The 22752-nt window shown below is 40.8% G+C and overlaps 1 protein-coding gene across 14 annotated transcripts in view; it reads right to left on the bottom strand.

The window, feature by feature from the left end:
* Window positions 1-22752, bottom strand: part of ANKS1B (ankyrin repeat and sterile alpha motif domain containing 1B) — a 1024648-nt gene that overhangs the window by 132274 nt on the left and 869622 nt on the right. Inside the window, exon 1 of one of the 14 annotated variants that reach the window (XM_034644191.1) lies at window positions 10753-10980. The exons of the other annotated variants lie outside the window; for them this stretch is intronic. The gene's annotated coding sequence lies outside the window, so the exon portion shown is untranslated. Of the gene's footprint in view, window positions 1-10752; window positions 10981-22752 lie in introns of those variants that run through there. 14 annotated transcript variants of the gene reach the window in all.

The following is a 22752-nucleotide window of genomic DNA, read 5'->3' on the forward strand; positions in this document are numbered from 1 at the left end:
ATTTAAAAAATGATGAATAGATGTCATAAAGATCATTGTCCCTTACCCCCAAATAGCTGAGATGCTCATAGGCAATATGACATACGTAAGCAAATACCCAAAAACAAGGCACAAAAAACTGGGAGTTCAGAGAAAGGCTGGATAATTTCTAATTGACTGGCTGCAAGGAGACAGGGGCAGACGTGACCTAGAACAAAGGGAAGAATCTGAAACAGCATGAGCAAAAGCACGAGGGAAGATGTTTGTGGTGATGGGGTCTTAGTCAACCAAAATCTCCATAATTTACTCCTTATGCTGGTTAACCCTTGTTATATAACAGTTCATCTTCCTGCCTATAAAAGAGTCTATTTCCATTTGCTTTGGTTAATAAGATCATTAAAACATTTTTATGTTTCATGATATAAATTGTACAATTTAAGATACATTATGCTGAATTTTAGAGCTAGAGGGAAGATTGGCTTTACAAATGAGGAGCCTAAAGTCCAGAGAGATTAAGTAGCTGGAAGCCGTGTGACTACAACTTCTTAAAAAAGTAAATATATGCAAAGTGCTTAGAACAGTGCATGTCACAAGAAAGGATTATGTGTGTTTGATACTGTTATTTTTTTATTATTGTAATAATTACTGGAGGGGTTGGATCTGGAATCTGTTTTCTAATTTCTGGAACAGTGTTCTTTTCACTAACCATGTTACCTCAAAATACAAAAGTCTTTATACTATACATCTTCTAAGAGCAAAAGCTGTATTTTAATTATAAAAATGACTTAATAAAAATGCATATATAGAATCACTCTGAAAACAGAAAAAAATCGAGCCTTTATAACTCATAATTTATAGCGTTTTGTTTAAAACCAAATCTTTATCACTTTCAATTATATATAATTGAAGTGTTAATAGCTAAAAGCAAATCTCAATGACCTTTGAAAGGCAACACTTCAGTTACTAGTTACTGTGTAGACCTAGAAGTTTAAAATTTCCCATCTTCAAAATGTTCTCTAATTTACATTTCTCACTAATTCATACCAATCATTAACCTGATACGTTTATACTGAAAGATTTCAGACATTTTTTACATTAAGAACAGTTTGTGCTGAGCCTAAAAAGAGTTCATACATGAACACATCCTGATTAGTGCATATTCATTATAAGATTCCCCATGTTTACATTCTCTCTCCCTAGGCGATCTCATCTGGGCACATGGCTTTAGATACCACTTACATGCCGAGTATCTCTTCCCTGAGTTTCAGACCAGTAGATCCAACCACCTGCTTGACATTTCCACCTGGATGTCAAGTTTCTCAAACTTAAAAATCTTCCAACAGAATTCTTGATTTTTTTCCCCCACGCTAGTCCAATCTGCTCATCACCTACCCAGTTGCTAAGACCAGAAATTTACGAGTCATTCATAGCTCCTTCCCTTCCTTCATCTTTCAAATTAAATCATCAGCAAGACATTTATGTTCTATCTCCAAAATATATCCCAGAGTCTGATTTAAGATGGCAAATATAAATTGCCTCACAGAACTTCACTTCCTAACAAAAGGTGAAGAGAACAGTGAACATTAGGGGAAAAAAACACAAAAAACAAAATGAAACAAAAAACCCAACAGTAACAAATCAAGAAAAGGCAAGTACAGATCAACAAACTTCAAAACCAGTGACCAAGGAAAGAAACAGAAGATTCTGGAGCAGGATAAAAGGAAAAAAAAAAAAAGGCACAGTGTTGCTTGGCTTTTAATCCTGTTCTCACTACCCAGAGAGGTGAGTCAACAAATTCTGAAAGTTCTCACTACTAATCCTAAATTTAGAGAAAAGCACAGTCAGTGAATATCCTTAACTGTTTCTTCTCTCTACTAATGGAAACATGTGAGATGGGAAAATGGGAGCAAAGGGCTGACTCCGTGGAGCTGAAGACTCAGGGCTGCCCACAGTACTGAGGAAACCTTCCACATTGTAGGTTATCTCCAGGGTAGCTACTGGCTCAACTGGAACCTTTTAGTTGAGTACCAAAAAACAAAAACAAAAAAAACAAAACAAGGGTTGTTCTTGGTATTTCCCACCCACTCCCTCCAGTTTGGTGAAAAGAAGGCTGATAATGGGGGACATTCAGCAAAATGTGAGAAAGCACAGCCCAGGAAATCTGTAACCAAGACTGCATACGGCTTGGGCTGCCTCTCTCTACAATCTCTATCCTACTCTGCAATCTCTTCATGCTTCAGAAAAGTGAAGAGACCCAGGCAGTAAAACATATCTGAAAGAAGGAAGCAAACTGGTCCCAAAAGCACTGGGAAGTGATTTAAGAAGTTACTTATACCATGTCTGGGCAGAGTTTCCCCAAGCACCAGCAAGATGAAGAAAAACAGCATGGTCAATATGCAAGAAAGGAGGAAAAGGGAGCTGAAGAGAGGAGGAAAAGGAGGGAGAGAGGAAGGGAGGGAGGGAAGGGAAGAAAATAAAATGTAAGGGTCACAGCATAAGGAATTAAACCCAGAAAAACCTTATTTAAAGAAAAAGAAGGAAACCCTCACAGAAACTTTCTACTCTAGAAGAATGGTTTCAGTAAAAATCGAAGCTTACCAACAGTATGATGAAACAACTGAATGGGATGAAGAGACTGTGGACTGAAGGAAACAACCAGGAAAGAAATAGCATCGTTTCAGAATTAATCAGTAAATTAGAAACATCGGGAAACAGAGCAGACACTTCTGAAAATGGAATTACTGACACAGAAGAAAGGATTTTTATACTCACTGTGAATGCAGATGAAAATAACAAAAAGATTAAATTATAAAGAAATAATAAATGTGGAAGAGAGACAAAGATGATCCAAAATAAGGATAATTGATGTCCCTGAAGTAGGTATCGCTACAAATAGAATAGCAAGTATATTCAAAGATAGGACACAAGATCAGCAAATTTATTTTTTTTTAAAGATTTTATTTATTTATTTGACAGAGATAGAGACAGCGAGCGAGAGAGGGAACACAAGCAGAGGGAGTGGGAGAGGAAGAAGCAGGCTCATAGCGGAGGAGCCTGATGTGGGGCTCGATCCCATAACACCGGGATCACGCCCTGAGCCGAAGGCGGACACTTAACTGCTGTGCCACCCAGGCGCCCCAAGATCAGCAAATTTAAAGAGCATACTGTAATGCAGAAAATTTTGACACCAAACATTCAACACCTGGATATATCCTAGCTGTGCTACTGACCTATGAAGAGAAAGAAAGAATTTTTAGGGGTCCAGGCAGAAAAAAGCAGATCATCTACAAAGGGTGGTCTCAGACTGCACAGCAGCCATGAATGCTAGTAAACCAAAATTATAAGGGAGAGAAAGCATAACACAAGAGTGTTATACTCAGTATACTGACACACTGAATATCAATACTCACACAGAATCAATATAATGTATTTAAAATTGGAATTTGTAGTTTGAAAAACATAATGATTCCAAGTGTGAGGTGGGTTTACAATAAAGCTACTGAGACTTAAGTGCCAAGGCCCTTCACCTACTTGGATGATTTGCTTTTTCCCAGGCCTCAGGGTGTGTGTATGGCGGGGGGCGGGGGTTTCCACAGCAAAGCTTTCATAAGATCTTGCTTCTGTACAATTTGTAAAATATACTTCATTTCTTTTTGAAATTTTTTATTTTTCTAAGTTTAAGTTTAATAATTTCTTAAATCATTACTTTGGTAACAAACCAAAGAGGTATTAGCACTACCGGTGGCTTTGTTCTTTTTGTTTTTTAGTTTTTTATATTTGAGTATAGTTGACAAAGTGTCACATTAGTTTCAGGTATACAACATAGTGATTGAATATCTCTGTACCTTATGCTGTGCTCACCACAATTATAGCTGCCATCCATCACCATATAACGTTATCACAGTACCATTGACTGTATTCCCTGCGCTGTGCCTTGATTCCCCTGACCTACTCAGTCCAAAACTGGAAGTCTGTATCTCCCAACACCCCTCACCTATTTTGCCCATCCCCCCACCCCCTTCCCTCTGGTAACCCTCAGTTTGTTCTCTGTATTTATAGATCTGATTCTGCTTTTTGTTTATTCATTTGTTTCATTTTTTAGATTCCACATGAGTAAAATATCTTTCTCAGTCTGACTTACTTTACTGAGCATAATACATTCTTGATCTATCCACGTTCTTGCAAATGACAAGATTTCATCCTTTTTATGGCTGTGTGATATTCCATTGAATTATACTCCATTTTCTTAAAGAGGAGTCCCAAATTCTCAATTCTCAAGTCCCACAAAATCTCAATTCACTCCTGCTCAAACCTCTTAGTATTTTTTATAACCATTTCTTTTAACCATAAGGGGAGATCTTTTAGGAAATAATTCTTGTAGTAAAGAGACAACTGCTTAAAGTTCAACAATAATTTACTTCTTCTTACCTCCATTTTTTTCTGCTGTTAAATATAAGAATTTAAATTTTAATGCTTTTTATTTTAAAAGAGCATTTCCAGTATGATTCCATTGTTGCCATTGTTATATAAGTATTTCTTTCTATTCATGCATCCATTTATCAGTCCCTTTGCATATATGCATAGAAAGATGCCTGCAATGCTTGTCAGTCTAATAATGTTATAGATGGTTATTTTTGGGTGGTGGGATTTAGGGTAAGCTGAAGATTTTAGTATTTGCACTGTGTGCACTGTCTGAGTAAATATGATCACATAGCAAAATATCAAAAACAATACAGTGATTATTTTCCTTAAAAATGCCAAGATATTAACAGATTTTACTTTGGGTGGTATGAGCTTTAGAAAATTGTTATTTTCTTCTTTGTATTTTCCTATATTTGTAGAATTTCAAAAAGCTTTTCCCACATTGATATTGTGACTCTTTCCACATATCTCTTCTTTGTTTACGGCCACAGCCCAGTCCAAATCACTGTCATTTCTCCCCGGGGCTACTTTAATGGTCTTCTACGTGGTTTCTCTGTGTCCGCTCATGCCCTAGTATTATCCAGCCTTCCCAGAACAAACAGTGGGTTCGTTTCAAAGGTACAGCAATCACACCTCTGCTTTCTGTTCTCTACTTGCTCCACGCCGTTTTTAGAATAAAACCCAAACTCTTTGCCATGCCTGGGAAGGATGACCCACAAACTCACTGGACTGCTCTCTGCTGCTCAAACACAGTGCTCTCGTTCCCCCAAAGGATTTTCCACATGCAGTTCCCTTTGCCTGGATTGCTCTTTCCCCAGCATCTCTGCATGGCGGGGTCCTGCTCACCATCCCGGTCTCTGAGAGGCACTGTCTCTGGGATACTTGCTCTGAGCAAATGTTTTCAGGTAGCATCCTTCCCCTCCAGGAAACTCTCAAGCACTTCACCCGCAGTATGGCCTTCACAGCACTTCTCACTACCTGAGATTATCTTCCCCATTTATTTATGGACTTCCTTGTTTTGTGTTGCTCCTTCCCCACTATCTACTCTAGAAAACAAGAACCTTGTCTATGTTGTTAGCTAGTATATCTCCTGCCCTACACATGCAGACACCCAATAAATATTTCCAGAAGATAGCAGACAGCCAATAAATATTTCTCAAGTGAATGAATACACACAGAGATTGTTTCTTGGCTCTAAAGGAAGGGTTGTATTTGCAAAGCTTTCTTTTAAGTCAGTGGCTTAGAATTCAGAATGCATGTTCCTTCAAATAAGCTACAGTATAAATGATAATCGAATATCAAAGTTAGCCCACAAAAGTCTACTGGACCCACAATGGAATAAAATTCTGCATATGTGCAACAAAAATACAAGAAAATCAACACGATGAATTATCATTGGCATAATCTATAATTAAAAAATATTTCAACTTATTTAAATATGGACAAATGACAACTATTATTTATCTTTCATGTAGGTGGAGACATTCATGGGTATTCTGAAGGGAACTTCAGAGCATTTTCAAGGGCTGGAGAGCTTTCTGGTCCTGGGTTTTTTTTATTGCATATAAGCTCACTTAAAAATGTATAGCTTTTGGCTCCTTTGATAACAGACATATCACTAGTACCACCCTGAATGCTCATGAGGTGAGTCATGGTTTGTATCAAAAACATAAAAGAGCAAAAACCAGAGTGGTATTCTGGAGGCATTAGGCTAGGGGACCAAGGAAAGGGATTAAGGAGTGTACGTGATCTGAAAGCTACCTGAACTAAGAGCAGTGAATGAGAGGAGAGAAAAAGCCAGTGGTGAGTGGTCAGGAGACGATGGAGAAGAAGAGGTTCCCCACTAGCTATGAGGAAATTTCATCCTCCAAGACAGCTTTCCTGATAGGAGTACTTCAGGGTGGGTAAAAGAAGGGAGAGCCAGTGTGTAAACAATGTTGAAACTTGGGAGGGACTATATATTTTTAATTTAAAGCTTTGTCCCAAATTTGGTTTGGCATGAGTTTTTATGACTAATCTACCAGTAGGGTGAAATAAATAGCATCATTCATATCAGGAGTATCAACCAACCCCTGGGAGATGTTTAGGAGGCAATGCCAGACCTTCCAATCCAGGGGGAAAGCTATACTACAAGAAAACAATTAGAACCAATTATTTTTATACTAAGTTGACAGTTAGGACAGAAAAAAAAATGCATTAAGAGCCAAGAGATACTGCATATGGTCTGCAAGTCTTTTCTGGAGAAGTGAATCATAGAGATAAAGAGAAGCAGCTTATTTTTACAGTTACATTTTATATTTCTAGAAAAATAACTACAACATGGTCGTGATTTCTAAACACAGGGAAATGAGACTTTTATGAACATCACACAACACAAAACATACCACCTGTTGCAGCTACAACTCTATGCGAGTCACTCTGAAGCCTTAATTAAAACCAAAAACAAACCATAAAACTTATGGTTACCAAACAATTATCTAATTGACATGTGTCAAAATGAGAGGATGCTCAAATAGTCTTAAAATACAATTTTTTCTCTTGCCAAGATCCACAAAAACCTAACCCTGACCAATGTTAACCCAAGTACCATTTAAACACATGGCCAAGGGGCAGTCTCAACGCAATCCTTTATCTTCCAGAGTGTGTCCTTGTGGTTGGTCCTGCGAGATTACTAGTTACAGTTTAGTTAACTCCAAACCCCAAAGAGATGTACCCATAAAGCCATTCATAGAAGAACTTTGTTTTGAAATTTACCTAAAACTGTACTTAGCATTTTGTAACCAAGGGAGATCAGAACATGCATTTCTGCTTCTTCCAGTTCAAGTTTTGCTTTGGTCTTCTCTGCATTTCCTGTTCTAATGTGAGAAACCACCAGTCAACAGTCCATAAGTCTTTGCTCTGTAAATACCACAACTAGAACTAGGGGATATGGGCTAAAGACAGAAATTTTTAGGGAATTAATCTGAACAAGCTACTCTATCCCCACAAATTTTTAAAGGAAAAAAAAAATGACTCAGCTTAATTATATTTGACTCCAAAAAAACCCCATCTCATGATTGCATGAAGAGAAAGCAGAAATCAGATGAACAAGAATGGTTTTCATCTCACACTAGAATTATAAGAAAGGTTAATTTTTACATGAAAATTACATCTACATAAAAATAGATTTCTGGAACAATGCACTATTGACAGTTATGTGGGAAGATAAATGCACTCATGTAAATGTTCTTTCTCAAGCAAATTAGTAAATATATTGACAGTACTGCACTTTGAAAGCAATCATGTTAAAGAAATCAAATATTAATACAAGAGTAAAGACATCATAGCTAATGTAATCTTTAACTCAAAGAAATACGTATGCAACAATTTTTTCCCAAGGCTTATTGATATATACTGCTATTAAAGTCAATGGTAAACATTTATGCTTTGTTCTTGTTTATTGTTCATGGAAGGAAAAAAATAGGTAGCCAATTGTTAAATCTGGATTCTGTTCACAATTCCACTGTCATGGAGAAATGCTGACACTGGTGGCCTATGAAAGACCTAGTACTTTGATTACTGGTGTTGGTACTTGGAAATCCTAAGTCTGAGTTACTGCTTTAAGTCCAAAATATGTAAAAATCAAACATATCTATGGAAATACAAATGTTTTACACGTGACCATTAATGACTTTAATCAAGCATATCTCCAAATTAATTTTGCTAATTGTTCATTCCTCCCGGGACATTAACTGGCTTGATGGATATTCCTGGGACATATGTTGACAACAGCATCTGGTCAGAAATAGGGACATCAATAAACTCTACCCAGTGTCTCTACAGACTCTGCCAGTGCTATAAACACTGACGACACCAAAGCATTTTTTCAATAAAACATTTGGAGAACATGTCTGTCTTACATTTAGAGAAAGGATATGCCTGCATTAAAACCCACGGTACTCAAAAATGCTTACTCAATGAATGATGCAATGAGAATGACTTGATAATAAGCTGGAAAATATCTGCCAACAATTACAAGAGGATAATAACATCACAAATGATTATTGGGAACACCTTTCCTGTACAATGTACTGTCTACTAGTTTATACTCCATTTGGTACATGCAGAGTAACTTTAAACAAATACTACCATTTTAAAGAAAGCAATTCCCTAACATTTCACACCTACTGCACCATTTGCAGTAAATTGTTAGCAAGAAATGTATTAGAATTCAAAACACGTATACAGAATTGGTTACACCTGCAAACTTTTAGATTGTTAGTAACTGCTCAGCGATTGTCATTTTAAATTGCTGACAAATAAATGAAATGCATTGATACAGTTTCATCAAAAATTCATTACTCAAAGTATCTTACTTAATATTGCACCATGTTGTATTTCAAAATTATTTTAATGGAGCTTCGATCTCCAACTAGAGGCAAAATACTCTGTTCTCTGTCTTGGTTCCCCTTAGAACTGTAACAATATATAGGGTCTCTCATTCCTGATATATGGATGTATAGTCACCCTACAATCAATATTTTAAGGGAAAAAATATTGCTTCTACTAAAAGTGCCAAAGTGCATCAAGCAAAGTAATTCCAATGCAGTAAAATTGAGTTTGGCAATTAGCAACTGCAGGACAAAGTTCCCATCTTTGAACGAGGAGCTCTAATTCTTCACTGCTTTTCCCAAAAATCGTATCTCCCCCTGCATTCTGAAGCTTTCAAAAAAAGTCTTTGTAACAATGTGTTTGTATGACACTGTCACTAAGTCTCCTAGGTAGCATGCATCTGTTTTAATTTCATTTATACCAGTTCCTCCTTTCTCCACCATCGAGTCCAGGAGGATCACTGCCATCACACCAAGCGTTACTCATGACTGACAGAACAACAGAACGGAACACTTCACAAGAAACCTTTGTGGTGGAATAATGCCAGCACAAGTCATTATAGCCTATTTTGTCACAGAGCCATCAAGAGTATGGACTCAAATAACCGAGACACCACTGGCATCTCCTTGCTTAAGATCATCTGCAGAGTACAAAGAACACACAGGTTTTGAAGCAACCTCTGAGACGTTTTCTAATTTTCTTTCCTCTTTCCCTTCTGGCTCCAAACTTCAACAGGAATCTACCCTATTGTAAAGACTCTCAGAAGAGAATTACAGACTCCCTTGGTAGCTTATGTCAACGTTCAGAAAAGTCTTCAGTTGTACCTAAATTCCTCATGTTGCTCTTCCAACACTATTTCCTCTAATTCTGTCTTTCTAGATGCAAGAGTCCATATAGCAAGGATACTAATGTACGTGTCTAAGAATCATTAAAGACCTCAAAGTTCTTGTGACTCCATTCTACAGATACCACATATTAGGTATATATACGCAGCACGGGGACTGAATTTTTAGTCTTCTAAAACTAATACCTCTGTCGCTCAGAGAGGAGAAATGATAACTGCAGCGAGGGCTAGCCTTCCTAATCAATCTCTGAAACATGCAAAGCCTTCCTGAGCTGCCTGTTTGTTTTAGGGGCTCATGTTTGCAGACAGCTGGTTTTCTAGGAGAGAAAAAAAAACAACAACTAACCAACCAACCAACCAAACAAACAAACAAAAAAAAAACACGCGGCAGTGGCAGTATCCTTATAAAAACAAGTCCTTGTTTGGCTTTGGCAAGTTTTAGCCTGGAGTAAAATTACATCCAAGTTACAACCACGGAAATTGGGATTTCAATAGAAATGCTGACCCGACCTTCATGAAAGCAGCAAATTGCAGTCTCTGCTGCTCTCTTACTGCTCTCCAAGGCGTTCCATTGGAAAGTCCATGCCCACGTCCCCCTCCGATTAATCAGTGTATAAAGAACACGAGGAGAGAAGGCACGCTCAAGACCAACCCTGCTAGGGTCTATTCTTCTTGCTACTCCTCAAAGATGATTCAAAGCGCACCTGGAAATTACATGGGTTGTCATGGCTTTTTAATTTTGAAAACAAATGACCTTTGGAAAATATATACTCGTGAAAGTCAAACCATTTAGAGAGACCTCCAGTAATTTACCGCTTCAAACTCAGCACAAACGCAACCACGAAGATGAGGAAAGGGAAAATGTGCCCAACCCGAGGGGGAAAACCAATAACCAAACCACGTTTAAAAAAAAAAAAAAAAAAAAAGCCCACACAGTAGAGACCGCTAGCCTGGGCTGCAACAAATGCCCCGGCAAACCGTTTCCGCAGCCTTCCCGGATTTTCAGACCCGGCTTGCTTTTTCCTTTCCTGCCCCAGCTGCCGCACCACTTCTAGCAACCGCATCTTGGCGAGCAGGGGCCGTGGGCAGCGGGGGAAGCCGTGCCCCGCGCCGGCCGCTGCCACCCCGCTACTCACCCGAGCCGGTCGGCACTAGCGACGGCAGCGGCCGTGGGCTGGCTGCGAGCCGGGATTCGCGAGGGCTGGCGGGCTCTGGCCCCCGTGGACGCGGACATGTGGCTGGAACCTCCGCTCCCCTAGCCGTTGCCTCTGAGCATCTTTCTGGGCGCCCCCAGCGAAAGCGAGCGGCGAGGCGAGGGCGAGCGCGCCGAGGAGGGGCGGGAGAGGCGCCGAGCCTGGCCGCGCCGCGCTGCGCTGAGCGCCGCTCTCCCCCGAGTGCCGTCTCCAGGGCTGCTGGCGGCTCTCTCCATTGTTCTGCGATTGCTTCCCGGGGGTGGGCGGCTGGGGCGGTGGGAGGTGTTGGCTTAGTTGTCAGGGAGGGCTTACCACTCAGTCGGACCCTAACTGCGAGAGCGACGGGGGCCCGGGCGCGGCGCGCGGGGGCTGCAGGGCGCCTAGCACCGCGGGCTGCCGGCGCGCGGGGGCTTCCTCCCCCCACACTCGCTCCTGCTCGGCGCCCGGCGCATCCTGTGTTACTATGGATATTCTCGCCCTTCGCCGCCTCCTCCTTGCGCTCCGAGAGGCCGCCGCAGCGGCAGCAGTGAGGCAGCTCCGCAGGCGCCCAGGTGACCAGCTCGGCAGCGGCAGCAGCGGTGGCAGCAGCCGCCACCGCCGCCGTCACTGCCGTCGCAGCCGCTGGGGAGAGGAGGAGGAGGAAGAGGGGGAGAAAGAAGGTCCTGCTTTTACTCCCGAGGCCACCTACGGTTTGCTCCCACCAGCCGAGCTGCTACGAGCCCACGACGCTGGAGAGGCCACTGCTATCCTCAAGTTGTGTGGACTGGTGGCACCACCCGAGCGACTAGCATTCCAGCTGTTCTCAGAGGGGAATGATCAGCCCCCTGTAGACTAAGAGGGCTACGGTTAACATTTTCAGTTAAGATTTTGGTATGGTTCAAACACCCTTTATCCTGCCCCCGGTTTCCACCGAAGTTAATTGTACTACTACGGACAGTTGTATAAATTTATTCTCTTCAAAATTATGCCAATTAAATGAGAGACACCTGACCTCAAACGACAAAGATTTTCACCCATTTTTTTAAAATCCCAATAGTTCTTCCTTGCCATAAATAATTAAAAATAATGTGTGGTTTACAGACTGCTTAATTCCATAACATTTGAATGCACATATCTGGCAACCCACGCACCTCAGTTCTTGGTGTTTCAAAGCTCCATCCAAAAGTGTGAGTTGCCCACTTAGTCTGGGACAAGAACTGCAGATTCCCACAAAGGATACCCATCGTCTGAAAACAAGGTAACAGGACCCAAACTGTCTGTGAAAAATAGTTTGGAATGAGATACTTCAAATATTTAAGGAAATGTACAACATTCCACTGAACTCCAACGGTACTAATCAGTCTGTTTTTCAGGGTACTTTCAGTTTCTAAACTTTCAGAGTGCACATTTATTGCTTTAAGACCAAAGGAAACAAAGATTTTGAACAACTGCAAACGTCAGGCGCTAAAATAGAAACGTGAATCAGTTTTTTAAACACTATGCAACATTTACTGAGCACTTAGGATTTGCCAGGCGTCTGTAAATTATCTCATTTAATTCTCAGAACTCTATGAGGTAAGTTTTATTATTATCCTCACTTTACAGATAAACAACAAAAGGCTGAGTGAAATCTGCAGCTAGTAGTTATGGGACAGCCTTCATTTCCTTAAACAATAAACATGAAATGTCCACTGTTTGGTCTATTTTCATGTCATTGTGTGCTCTTGTGAGGTTCAGGTTAATTGCATACTCTGAAGCCACCCCTTTAGCAAGAAGCTGGCCTGTGAGGCCCCCGAGTGTGAGCACTTAACTATATACAAATGATTTCTCCTTCACAGAAGGAGTTCATGAAGCTTTTTGATCTTACATCTTACATATATAGAAAGAGAAACAGATTGGACACGATCTGCCTTCTTGACTGGGGCATGTTTGTATCTCTCTGTTTTTTTTGAGATCATCAAGCTTTCAATGGGTTTGGGAGTCAGGCCATTTAGTTCTATTTCTCACCGTGCAGCCAAACACGTGAGACTTGGGGTGGGATAGGTGTTTTCTTGGTTTCCCAATCCTGTGAATGACTGAAGAATGACATTCCCCAGGGCATCATTCTCTTCTGGATATTGTTCTCCAGCAACAGTTTTGGGCTCTGTCAAGAAGATGTCCTTTGTTAGCAAGGAACTATAGGCTCTATAGAAAGGAGACATGTTCTCATTTTTGTATCATCAAGTCTTCTGCACTCTACAGTCATTTGGGACCTATAGGCCTTTTTGTGTCTGAGCCACCTCTAGAGAATGACGGAAATCTAATTCTTTGTCAGCATTTGTGCTTGGCTAGTGAAAGCTTGAGGGAGCTGGTAGGCAGAGTTGCTGTCCATGGTAGCTGATACGAATGCTCCATTCAGCATAATCAGCTCACATATTAAATACTATAGACCTGGAAACTTCATCCCAGCACTAATGGAATTTGGCAATAACCTCCAGGTATGCATATTAAAACCTAAGGGCTTTATTAGTGTAGTCTCCTACTGGTTTGTGTAAAAACGTTACATAATCCACAGAAGGATGACTTTTTACTCTTTGGCACTAAAATAGCCCCTACTTATAGGTGAAATTTTAGACATTTTTAATGCTCTATGCCAGCATAAAGAATATAAGAGATCATCTTCTGAAACCCTCTCATGTTGTACAAAAGGAAATTGATGCCAAAAATGCTTAAGTCACTTGCCCAAGGACTACCCTAACCAGAAACAGGAACAAAACCATGAATTCTTGCCTCTTGTTCAGACACTTAGCATAATATTATGGTACCCCAGGATATTCAAAGCCAGACTTATTTTTCCTTTAGTAATTTTATATTTTTGCTGAAAATCAGTTAATTTCTTATTTATGTTATTTAAAATATGAACTATAACCTCATGTTCATTTACTTGGGGGAATCCACATTTTGTTTTCAATACACTGGTTATATTAAGTAATATACTTTTCCTTGAAACATGAAACAATGTAAAAAAAACCTCTTTTAGCACCAACTCCCAACTTCCCTATGTCTCCATGAAAAGTAAAGCATCCATTCCATTCCAAGACATCAAGAATGTAATCCTCTCTAACATAAACTACTTATTTAAGAACAGCAATTTTGTATCAGAAAGGACTAACATTTGGAATTCCCCAATCTCCTGTATTCTTTCTTCACATTAAAGAAAAAGTATCCAAAAGACTATGTGGAATACTTCACTCTCACAAAGTCTGAAGATGGCAGTAAGTTCTCAAAGAGATATGTAAAACACTAATATGAGTCCCTTCATATAAATTTAGAGGAATAGAATTACAATAATTTATTCCTTTGCTTTGGTGTAGTATTATGCAGTAGTTAATAAATCTTCCAATTTTGGAATCAGACCTATGGGTTCAAGTAATGGCTATTCCACTTAATAGTTTTGTAGTCTTGAGTATGTTACTTAAGTTTTTCGACTCGTGAAACTATATATGATAATAATGGAAATTACTTCATAGAGCTCTGGTTAGGAGGAAATGAGATTACACGTGTGGTGCTCTTTTCGATGTGCCAATTTGGCTAGGTTATAATCCCCATTTACTTAATCAAACACAATCTAGGTGTTGCTGTGAAAGTATTTTGTAGATGTGATTAAAGTCCATAATCAGTTGACTTTAAGAAAGATTATTCTAGATAATCTGATTCAATCAGTTAAAAGGCCTTAGGAGCAGAGATGAGGCTTCCCTGAAGAAAAAGCAGCTCTGTCTGTGAATGGCAATTTCAGCCCCTGCCTAACAGTTGCAGCCTGCCCTATAGACTTCAGACTACCTAGCCAGTTCCCACAATTACATAGGCCAACTCTTTGCAATAAATCTCCTGGTGTATATCTAATACTGGTTCTAGTTCTCTGATTGAGCCCTAACTTGCACACTTTGTAAAGTACTAACTGTAGTATCTGGCACATAATGAACCCCTCCCCCCCAAATGTTAGCTCAAATGTTTTTAGCAAAACCTTTATTGTATACCTCTCACATTCACAGTATCGAGGTATGTACCTTGATAAAAATGTCTAAGAGTTCTGAAATAGAGTAGAGATAGATGCCTATTGCCTTCAATGACAGCAACCTCAACCAGGAAAGGATTCCATATTTTCGTAAAATTTCCAGAAAAACAAGGAAAATGAGCCACCAGTGTTGATTTTTCTTTTAACTGGAGCTATGTAGGGGAGTCATGCAAATCTAGTATGATGACCGCTTCCTGGGTTAGGAAGACAATGAATAAAAAGGTAGGCCCTTCTCTCTCAATAGATCCAGATGGAGTTAGCATCTGAAACTAGGAAGATCAGTTTTCCTGGATCAGCATGTAATTCCATGATGTAATACACATTTATTTATGGCTGTTGGTCTTTTTTTTTTTAATAAAGATTTCATTTATTTATTGTCAGATTGAGAGAGAGAGAGAGCACGCACAAGCAGGGGGAGCAGCAGGTAGAGGGAAAAGCAGGCTTCCCAATGAGCAAGGAGCCTGATGTGGGACTCAATCGCAGGACCCTGGGATCATGATCTGAGCTGAAGGCAGATGCTTAACTGACTGAGCCACCCAGGAATCCTATTACTGTTGGTCTTAAGCCAACTAGAATTATATATTTAAGAGAACTGCCTTGAGATTCTTGGAGGAAGAAATCCTTTCATACTTAAAAATATTGAAGGAAAAAATCTTTCTTATTTCAATGTTAGCTTATCTTAATATCTTACATTATTTAACTCACAGCTTTTAATTTGTTTTGAGCATTTTTAAGCAAAGAAAAAAATACTTTAACAATTATTTAAAAGCAGGCATGGCACAAACCTACTTACATAGAAGGTGCCTCTGTCCTTTAGAATCATAATGCCAGGCATACAAAACTTAAAGCTGGAAATATCTCGGGTCAGTAAACAAAGTCCAGGGAGGAATTCTTGGATATAAATAGGATTAAAAGGTGATGAGATAGTAAGAGAGAGGGAGAACCTTTTGACTTCATATCAAAGCTCTGATAACTTAGATTCCATTTAACAAATGCATATTTTAAGTTTTGTATTTGCTTGTGTATTCACTAGACAGAGCTGTCCCGTGATCCTTTATACCACATTAATGATTTTTTTTTTAAAGGTAGGGACATAAAAATACTTCTGCTCATTATATCAAGATTTACTGAATGCCTGTGATGTCAAACCTTGAGTTGGGAGCTGAGGGATAGGAAGGTGGATAGTTTATCCTTATGGATTTCAACTAATATGTAACTTATTCCAGGAAAATTTTTATACATCTCTGCACTGGCCTAGACAAAATTCTTTTGTTCTCACAGAAACTTTGCTTTTCCTAATATAGCATTTATTATTATTCTTTTTGGTAATTACTTGTTTAGTTATCGATCTCCTTATAAGACTGCATGAAGTCAGGGACCCTGCTTATATGATGTCCTACTTATGTTTACCTTCTGGCCCCAAATAGCCTTTAGGAAAATATTTGTCAAACAAGTGAAAAAAAAGCTCGGGACATGTTGAATTTTAGTTGTTCTCCACATAGACACATGCAGAAAGCAAAAGGAATATAAATCTGAAGTTCAGGAGAGAGGGGAGGACAAGAGATATGGATTTGCTATTGGATGATTTCCTGGTATTTGGAAGGCTTGGGAGTGGAATGCCATCAACTAGAACTACATGTGGAATTATCAGAGTACTCTGGACAGCACCCACATTTTCCAGTTTATACTGTGAGATAAAACACGACCCACTGCTAGGCTAGAAAAATTTTAGAAAACTCTACCCCCAAATAAATCTTTTTAATAATGTGAACAAGTTTCTAATAAAAAGGCATTTCAAACTAAACTATTGAAAAATATGAATATGGACTTATAATCATGATATTGTGGAACCTTACCTTTCAATATGTAGAAAGTGGGGTGTTGAATTTTGAAAAACCAAAGTTGGTGTGTGTAGATAGACAGGATGGGACACAAGCCAGAGAGACAGAGCCTGTGTACCAGGGAAGAAACAGGATCAAGGAGTTCTACAAGAGGTAGGCATCAGGGAAGGCTCTGAGTAGTGAACGGGTGTGTGTGGCTATTGGTGGGGTATGTCTGCCTTAGAAGCAGTACGATTCTCCCTTACGCTCAGGGCTTGCTTGATATTAATGAGATAAGTTAGGTATAGGCTGACTTCCACCGCTCATAGATTTTATTATTTTTATTGCGTGATCATACTTTGCTGTGGAAAAATTCCTTTATTTGGACAGCAAATTTAATACAATTTATAGACTGCCTATTAACCATGGGTATATTTACTACCAAGCTAACACAACCCAGAGTGAGCAGAAGGGATTTTCACTTTTTCCTGAAGGCAAGCAGGCTTGGAATCCAGGGGGAGTGAATGTAAACACAGAGGCCCATCTGCCAGGAATGTTCTGCCCCAGTCTTCTGAATTAAGACCTAGGGACTTCTTTTGGATGTTAACTACATTCAAGGCCTGAGCCACACAGAGCTCCACTGAGCCATAGCTAAGACATTCGCTTGCAGCTTTTGCTTTAAACCAGCCCCTGGGAACCAGACCTAGCCACATAACACAGGTGTTAAATACTTCATCCTTCTAACACCAATAGAGCAGCTGTGCCCAGCACTCGCAGCAACTTTCAAGGTCAGCCATGAGAGGGTAATCCTCCACTAACCTGATCTGGATGTCTGTATTACTAAGTGGGCATACATTCCAGACTTCGCAGGGCAACCCTTTTTAAGTGAGTCAGACTGTGAGATCTAAATTTTATTCAGAAAAATGTGGTCCTTGGGGTCCTCAAGGAGGTAGTATAAATGTATAGAAAAAGGCCGTGGGCTCAGACCTGGGTTCAAATCTGAATCTATCAGTTGCTAGCTGTAGACCCTGAGAAGTTTGCTTAATCTTGCTGCACTTCAGTTTTTGCCTCTGTGAAATAGGGATGATTGTTCTTTAAGGATTAAATGAGTGCACTCATGTAAAAATCTAGCATGCTACCCTGCACAATTATTATTCAACCAGAGAATTAAGTTCACCCTAGGATTATTCATAGGTCTTTAGAATCAAGAGACTACTCCAACTTACCAACTCAACTAAGTAACAAACTCCTTCCCAAAGTACCTTCTAGTGTGCTTATCAGCAGTGTGAGGAACAGCTCCTGCCCCTGGGAGTGGACAGAAACTTTTTCTAATGTAGACTCATAAAAAAGATTTGCTTTTTTTTTTCCTCTCCACGGGATTTTACGTAGGACAAGATAGACTATTATTTGATGGTGATTATGTATATCATTATGCTAATTCTCCAGCAGTGTCCATTAAGGGTGTTAACATATACTAGAGGGGCAAAAGGAGAAAGAATTACTATAAATATTGAAAATAATTTTGGATTGGAATAACTGAATCTTAGGATAGGAAGTCATGGTTGATGTCCACTGTTATTCTTGCTCGACACCCAGTCCCTTCTATTTCTGTTAGCAGTTGTCTGATTTTTCACTGGAGACCCACTTCTTCAGCCCTCAGCCATGAAATCCTAGAAAATCCTAGAAGACCATAGGGTAGACACACAATTCACTGGCTATCAAAAGATTTTGTCACCCAGTCACAGGGGATCTTTCAGGGAAGCTTAGGACCAGGATTCTGCTGGAATACTGGGAAACAGAAGCTCTCTTTTCATTGAGGTTTCTAAGTTGGGGACACTAACATTGCCAGGGTGCTGAGCTTAATGCTTGGAGCTTCCAAGGGCATTATGCCAAGCTGCCGTGGAAAGGGTCTGCCTAAGGGTAAAGACAGTATAGAGGAAAGCAGAACGGTGACATGGAGTGAGAGACTGAGTGATTCCAGTGATAGCTTTCAAGGCTCTTTCAGTTAGTTCTGCCTGAAAGAAATCTCTCGATTTTATCAATAGGAGCCACTAAATTCCTTGTTTTGCTTCAGACATTTTGAGTTCGGTTTCTGACGCTTGTAACTGAAAGTCTCCTGAATTATTCAGAAGGGAACTTAAATGCAATTAATGCTGTTTCAATCTCCTCTGTAACTTCTAATGAAGAGTCACTCAACCAAGACTTGGACTCTTCCAGTGCTAGGGAGATCATTAGCAGCTTAAGAAGCTTATCCCATATTTGGGGCTTTTACTAGTACCAAAGACTTTCCTACACTGAGCCAAATCTTCTTCTCTGAAACTTTTGTGTCTTACCATTTATTTTGTATCCACCAGGGGCTAGGGGCCATGTGCTATGTTATGCTAATAAATGTAAATTTATTATCTTGTTTAATTCTCAAAACAACATTATGATATAAAAATTATTTTGAAAGCCACTGCAGAAACCCAGATGAGAAATGATATTGGATGAAGGAAGTAAAGGCTGTGGAGGTGGGGATAAAGAGGATGAGGCTGGACCAGATAAAGTTGTAGCATCTCCGTGGGTTGGTGACTGAATGGAGGTTGAGGGCAAGAAAGAAGATGGAGTCTAGGATGACCTCCAAAAATTAGACAGGTGGTGAAAAAATAGGAGGAGATGTGAGTGGGGAAAGATGAAGGTTGTTTCCACAGGTGCCATAAACCAACGGGGTCAATGACAGGGGGCACATGACAGTTCTATACATTTTAAAATATTGAAATGGAATCAGGTTTAAAGAACAGAATTTGATGCACAACAGAAGCAAATATTTTAAAAGAATATACAATTTTTGTATAGCCCTTTATCACATAAGAATAACATGCTTATGTTCAGCCCTCGAGACTGCTTTCTCTCTTGTCTCCTCCTGCCAACACCCTGGGAGGCAGAGGAAGGGAGCCAGAGAACTCAGCATGAGAATGCAGCAGAGTCAGCCTGAGCCCTGGGGGACAGGATTCCTACTTTGAGGTCCAGGATCCGAAAAGAAGTGCATACCTATGGAAGATGTGTCTGGGAATAGGAAAGAGACATGAAGGAAAGAAGCGTATTGCTTGTGTACCTACTTGGTTATATACGAATATTTTTTAAAGTAATCTTTACATCCAATGTGAGGCTCAAACTCACAAGCCTGAGGTCAAGAGCACAATGCCCTATTTTTCTTTTAAAGATTTTATTTATTTATGTGACAGAAAGACAGCCAGCGAGAGAGGGAACACAGCAGGGGAGTGGGAGAGGAAAAAGCAGGCTCCCAGCGGAGGAGCCCGATGTGGGACTCGATCCCAGAACGCCGGGATCACGCCCTGAGCTGAAGGCAGACGCTTAAGGAACGACTGCGCTACCCAGGCGCCCCAGAGCACAACGCTCTATTGACTGAGCCATCCAGGGGCCCGATCTTGTGTGCTTACCAAGCACCAGGCCTTTACACACACCTACCTCAACAATGCTGGAGGGTCTTTGTTATGCCTTTAGTACCATCTTTTTTTCCAGATGAAGGAATTGTAAAGGCTCTGAGAGACTAAGTAATTTTTCCAAGATCAAACAGCACTAGAAAGAAATCCAGAATGTACGGCTCTGAGATTCATGATTTTTCATTAGGCCATGATGTTTCCTTAATTAACAGTTATAAGAGATTTTTATTTTTTTTTAAGATTTATTTATTTATTTGAGAGAGGTGGAGGGGAGAGGGAGAGAGAGAATCTTGAGCAGACTCCACACCCAATACAGGGCTCTGCTTACTCCACACCCAATACAGGGCTCTGCTTGGGCTCTATCCCACGACCCTGAGATCAGGGCCCGAGCCGAAATCAACAGTCAGATGCTTAACAACTGAGCCACCCAGGTTCCCCAAGATATTTTTTAGTTGATAAAATATATTTACATGCTGTTTTAATTAATCCTCAAAACAATAACCCAGAGGCTGATATTGCTAATATTGCTTTTATCTGATAGATGAGGCAATGGAGTCCCTGAGAGGTCCATTGACTTGGTCAAGGTCACACAGCTAGTAAGTAGCGTAGCCATGGCTAGGATTCAAAATTCCTAACTCCCAGTCGCATGTATTCTCCCATGACCCTACAGCTGCTGTATCAGGCAAGCTGCTATGAAGTGGGGCTTTGTCGGAACAGTGACTGGTAACAGCTTTGCTCTGAAACATTCTCCCTTGCAGAGCAATGCCCAGCCTGACACGGTGGTGGTGCCTGCTGCCACTCTCACTAGCTCACAAGAGAAAGACCCCAGAAAAGAAAGAACACCGCCTCCCTGAAGTTTCTGATGGGGGCAGGGAGGGGGTTGAGGGTGGGATTCTCCCAAAGAACCTTGAGCTACTCCCTTTCTATGGAGCGCCAGGGCGGGGTCTGTAGTGTAGTGCTGGGAAAAGCCACTCTTTGTGTCAGGACCTCTAGCACGAGTCAGCGTACCCCTGGGCAGACGTGGCTGTCTGGGTAGAAGTAATGCGGAAAGCCACATTAACTCTTTCAAGACATTAGGCTATCATTTGGTAAATTACTACTTTGCTCTAAATGGGTCCCTGGTGGGTATGGAAGATAAGAATGTTCTAGTTGGCGTTTCGCCCCTTTCTCTCAGCTGCTTTTTCTAATTACGATGTTGACCAAGAAGCTGTTTAATAACTGCTTTATTCTGAATCATTGGATGCTCTTATTAATATCAAAAATGCCCCTGCAGATCTGCTATATTGAAATGTATGGAACCAAATCTATGTGTAAGGAGTGAGAGTGTCAGGTTTGCAGCCCAGTACCCATAGAACCAAGGAGCGACCAAGGCAGTGGGACATCCCTGAGTTTGAAAGTCTGAGTTAATGGAAAGTGTGTTCCAGAGAACCCCATGTTCCTGGAGGCCTGGGGTGGTGGGTGGAGGGAAGCAGATGCTGAGGGGAGTTCCAGGGTAGGAGCTCCTTTTTACTGCTAAGGGGAGGATCCATAATTCTGATGTGTGGAGGAATCAGCGTCTCTGCCTTGACACATCTATTGCAAGGCAGGTTTGTGGGGAGTGCAAGGATATTCCCTGGAAACTCTGGTTTCGCCCTTTCACTCAGAAGGATCTGGAAACATTTCTTCCTCTCTGGGAGAAAGACGAATGTATTAGGGCTCTCTTTTGTTATTGCAAAACTGGGGTTACTAAGTCAATGTCCAAAAGAGTTGCTAGGACCTAATATTATTTTTGCATAGTGGTTATTACAGCAATAATACTTTACGTTTATACAGCATTAAAAGTTTTTAAAGCACTTGCATATTCATTGTTGATCAGGGCTGGCCTCACAGACATGTGACTAGTACTCTCCCACAGGGCCTTCGCTCTGTAGTTGTGATCTTGTCATTCCAAATACTTTTAACTTTGAATTTGTGTTTTGTAAGTGAAGTCTGATGGGACTATGGACCATGTGTTGAGGGCTTAGAGCCTCAGCTTACATGAGATCCTGCCTTCCTGGGATGAGTTTGTGGCTGTCTGCTCCCTACTTCTGCTGCCTGGGGTGCTGCCTACTGATCTGCTGTCTGGCTCACCCCACAACTACCACTGATCTTTGCCTGGAGCAGCACATGGAGCTACCGACAGGGCTAGGGAGGGGGTGGCCTTCGTTCAGCCCTTACCAGTCTTCTCCCTCCGGTGCTGGTGGGTAGTCTTGGTGTGGAGGGTCACCCACCCTGTGGCATCTGGGATAGGCAAGGTAACAGCCACCCCTGCCTTGAGCCGCAATTCACAGTGCGTTTGGTGGGCAACATGGTGGGTGACTCGGGAGGGGCCTGTCACTCACACCTAACTCAAATATCAAGCACATACTGGCCTAGAGACTGCTATCCCTTGGTAGGGGGTGGGGGTGGGGGGGTCACTCATCTGCCAAAGGTTGGGGTGGTGGGCCTGTGAAAAGGGGAGACTGACTTCCTTGCCCCTGGCCAGGCTTCACATTTTGCTTTCATACTGGGTCCTGCAAACTATGTATCCAAACCTGTTGTTGACCTTCATTATGCTACCGTCAAGCTAGATAGGACAAGGGTGTTGCTACTGTTATGTCTACCACCATTATTACTTCTGTTACTGGAG

Source organism: Ailuropoda melanoleuca, chromosome 15, assembly GCF_002007445.2.
Source record: "Ailuropoda melanoleuca isolate Jingjing chromosome 15, ASM200744v2, whole genome shotgun sequence".
Taxonomy (NCBI): Eukaryota; Metazoa; Chordata; class Mammalia; order Carnivora; family Ursidae; genus Ailuropoda; species Ailuropoda melanoleuca.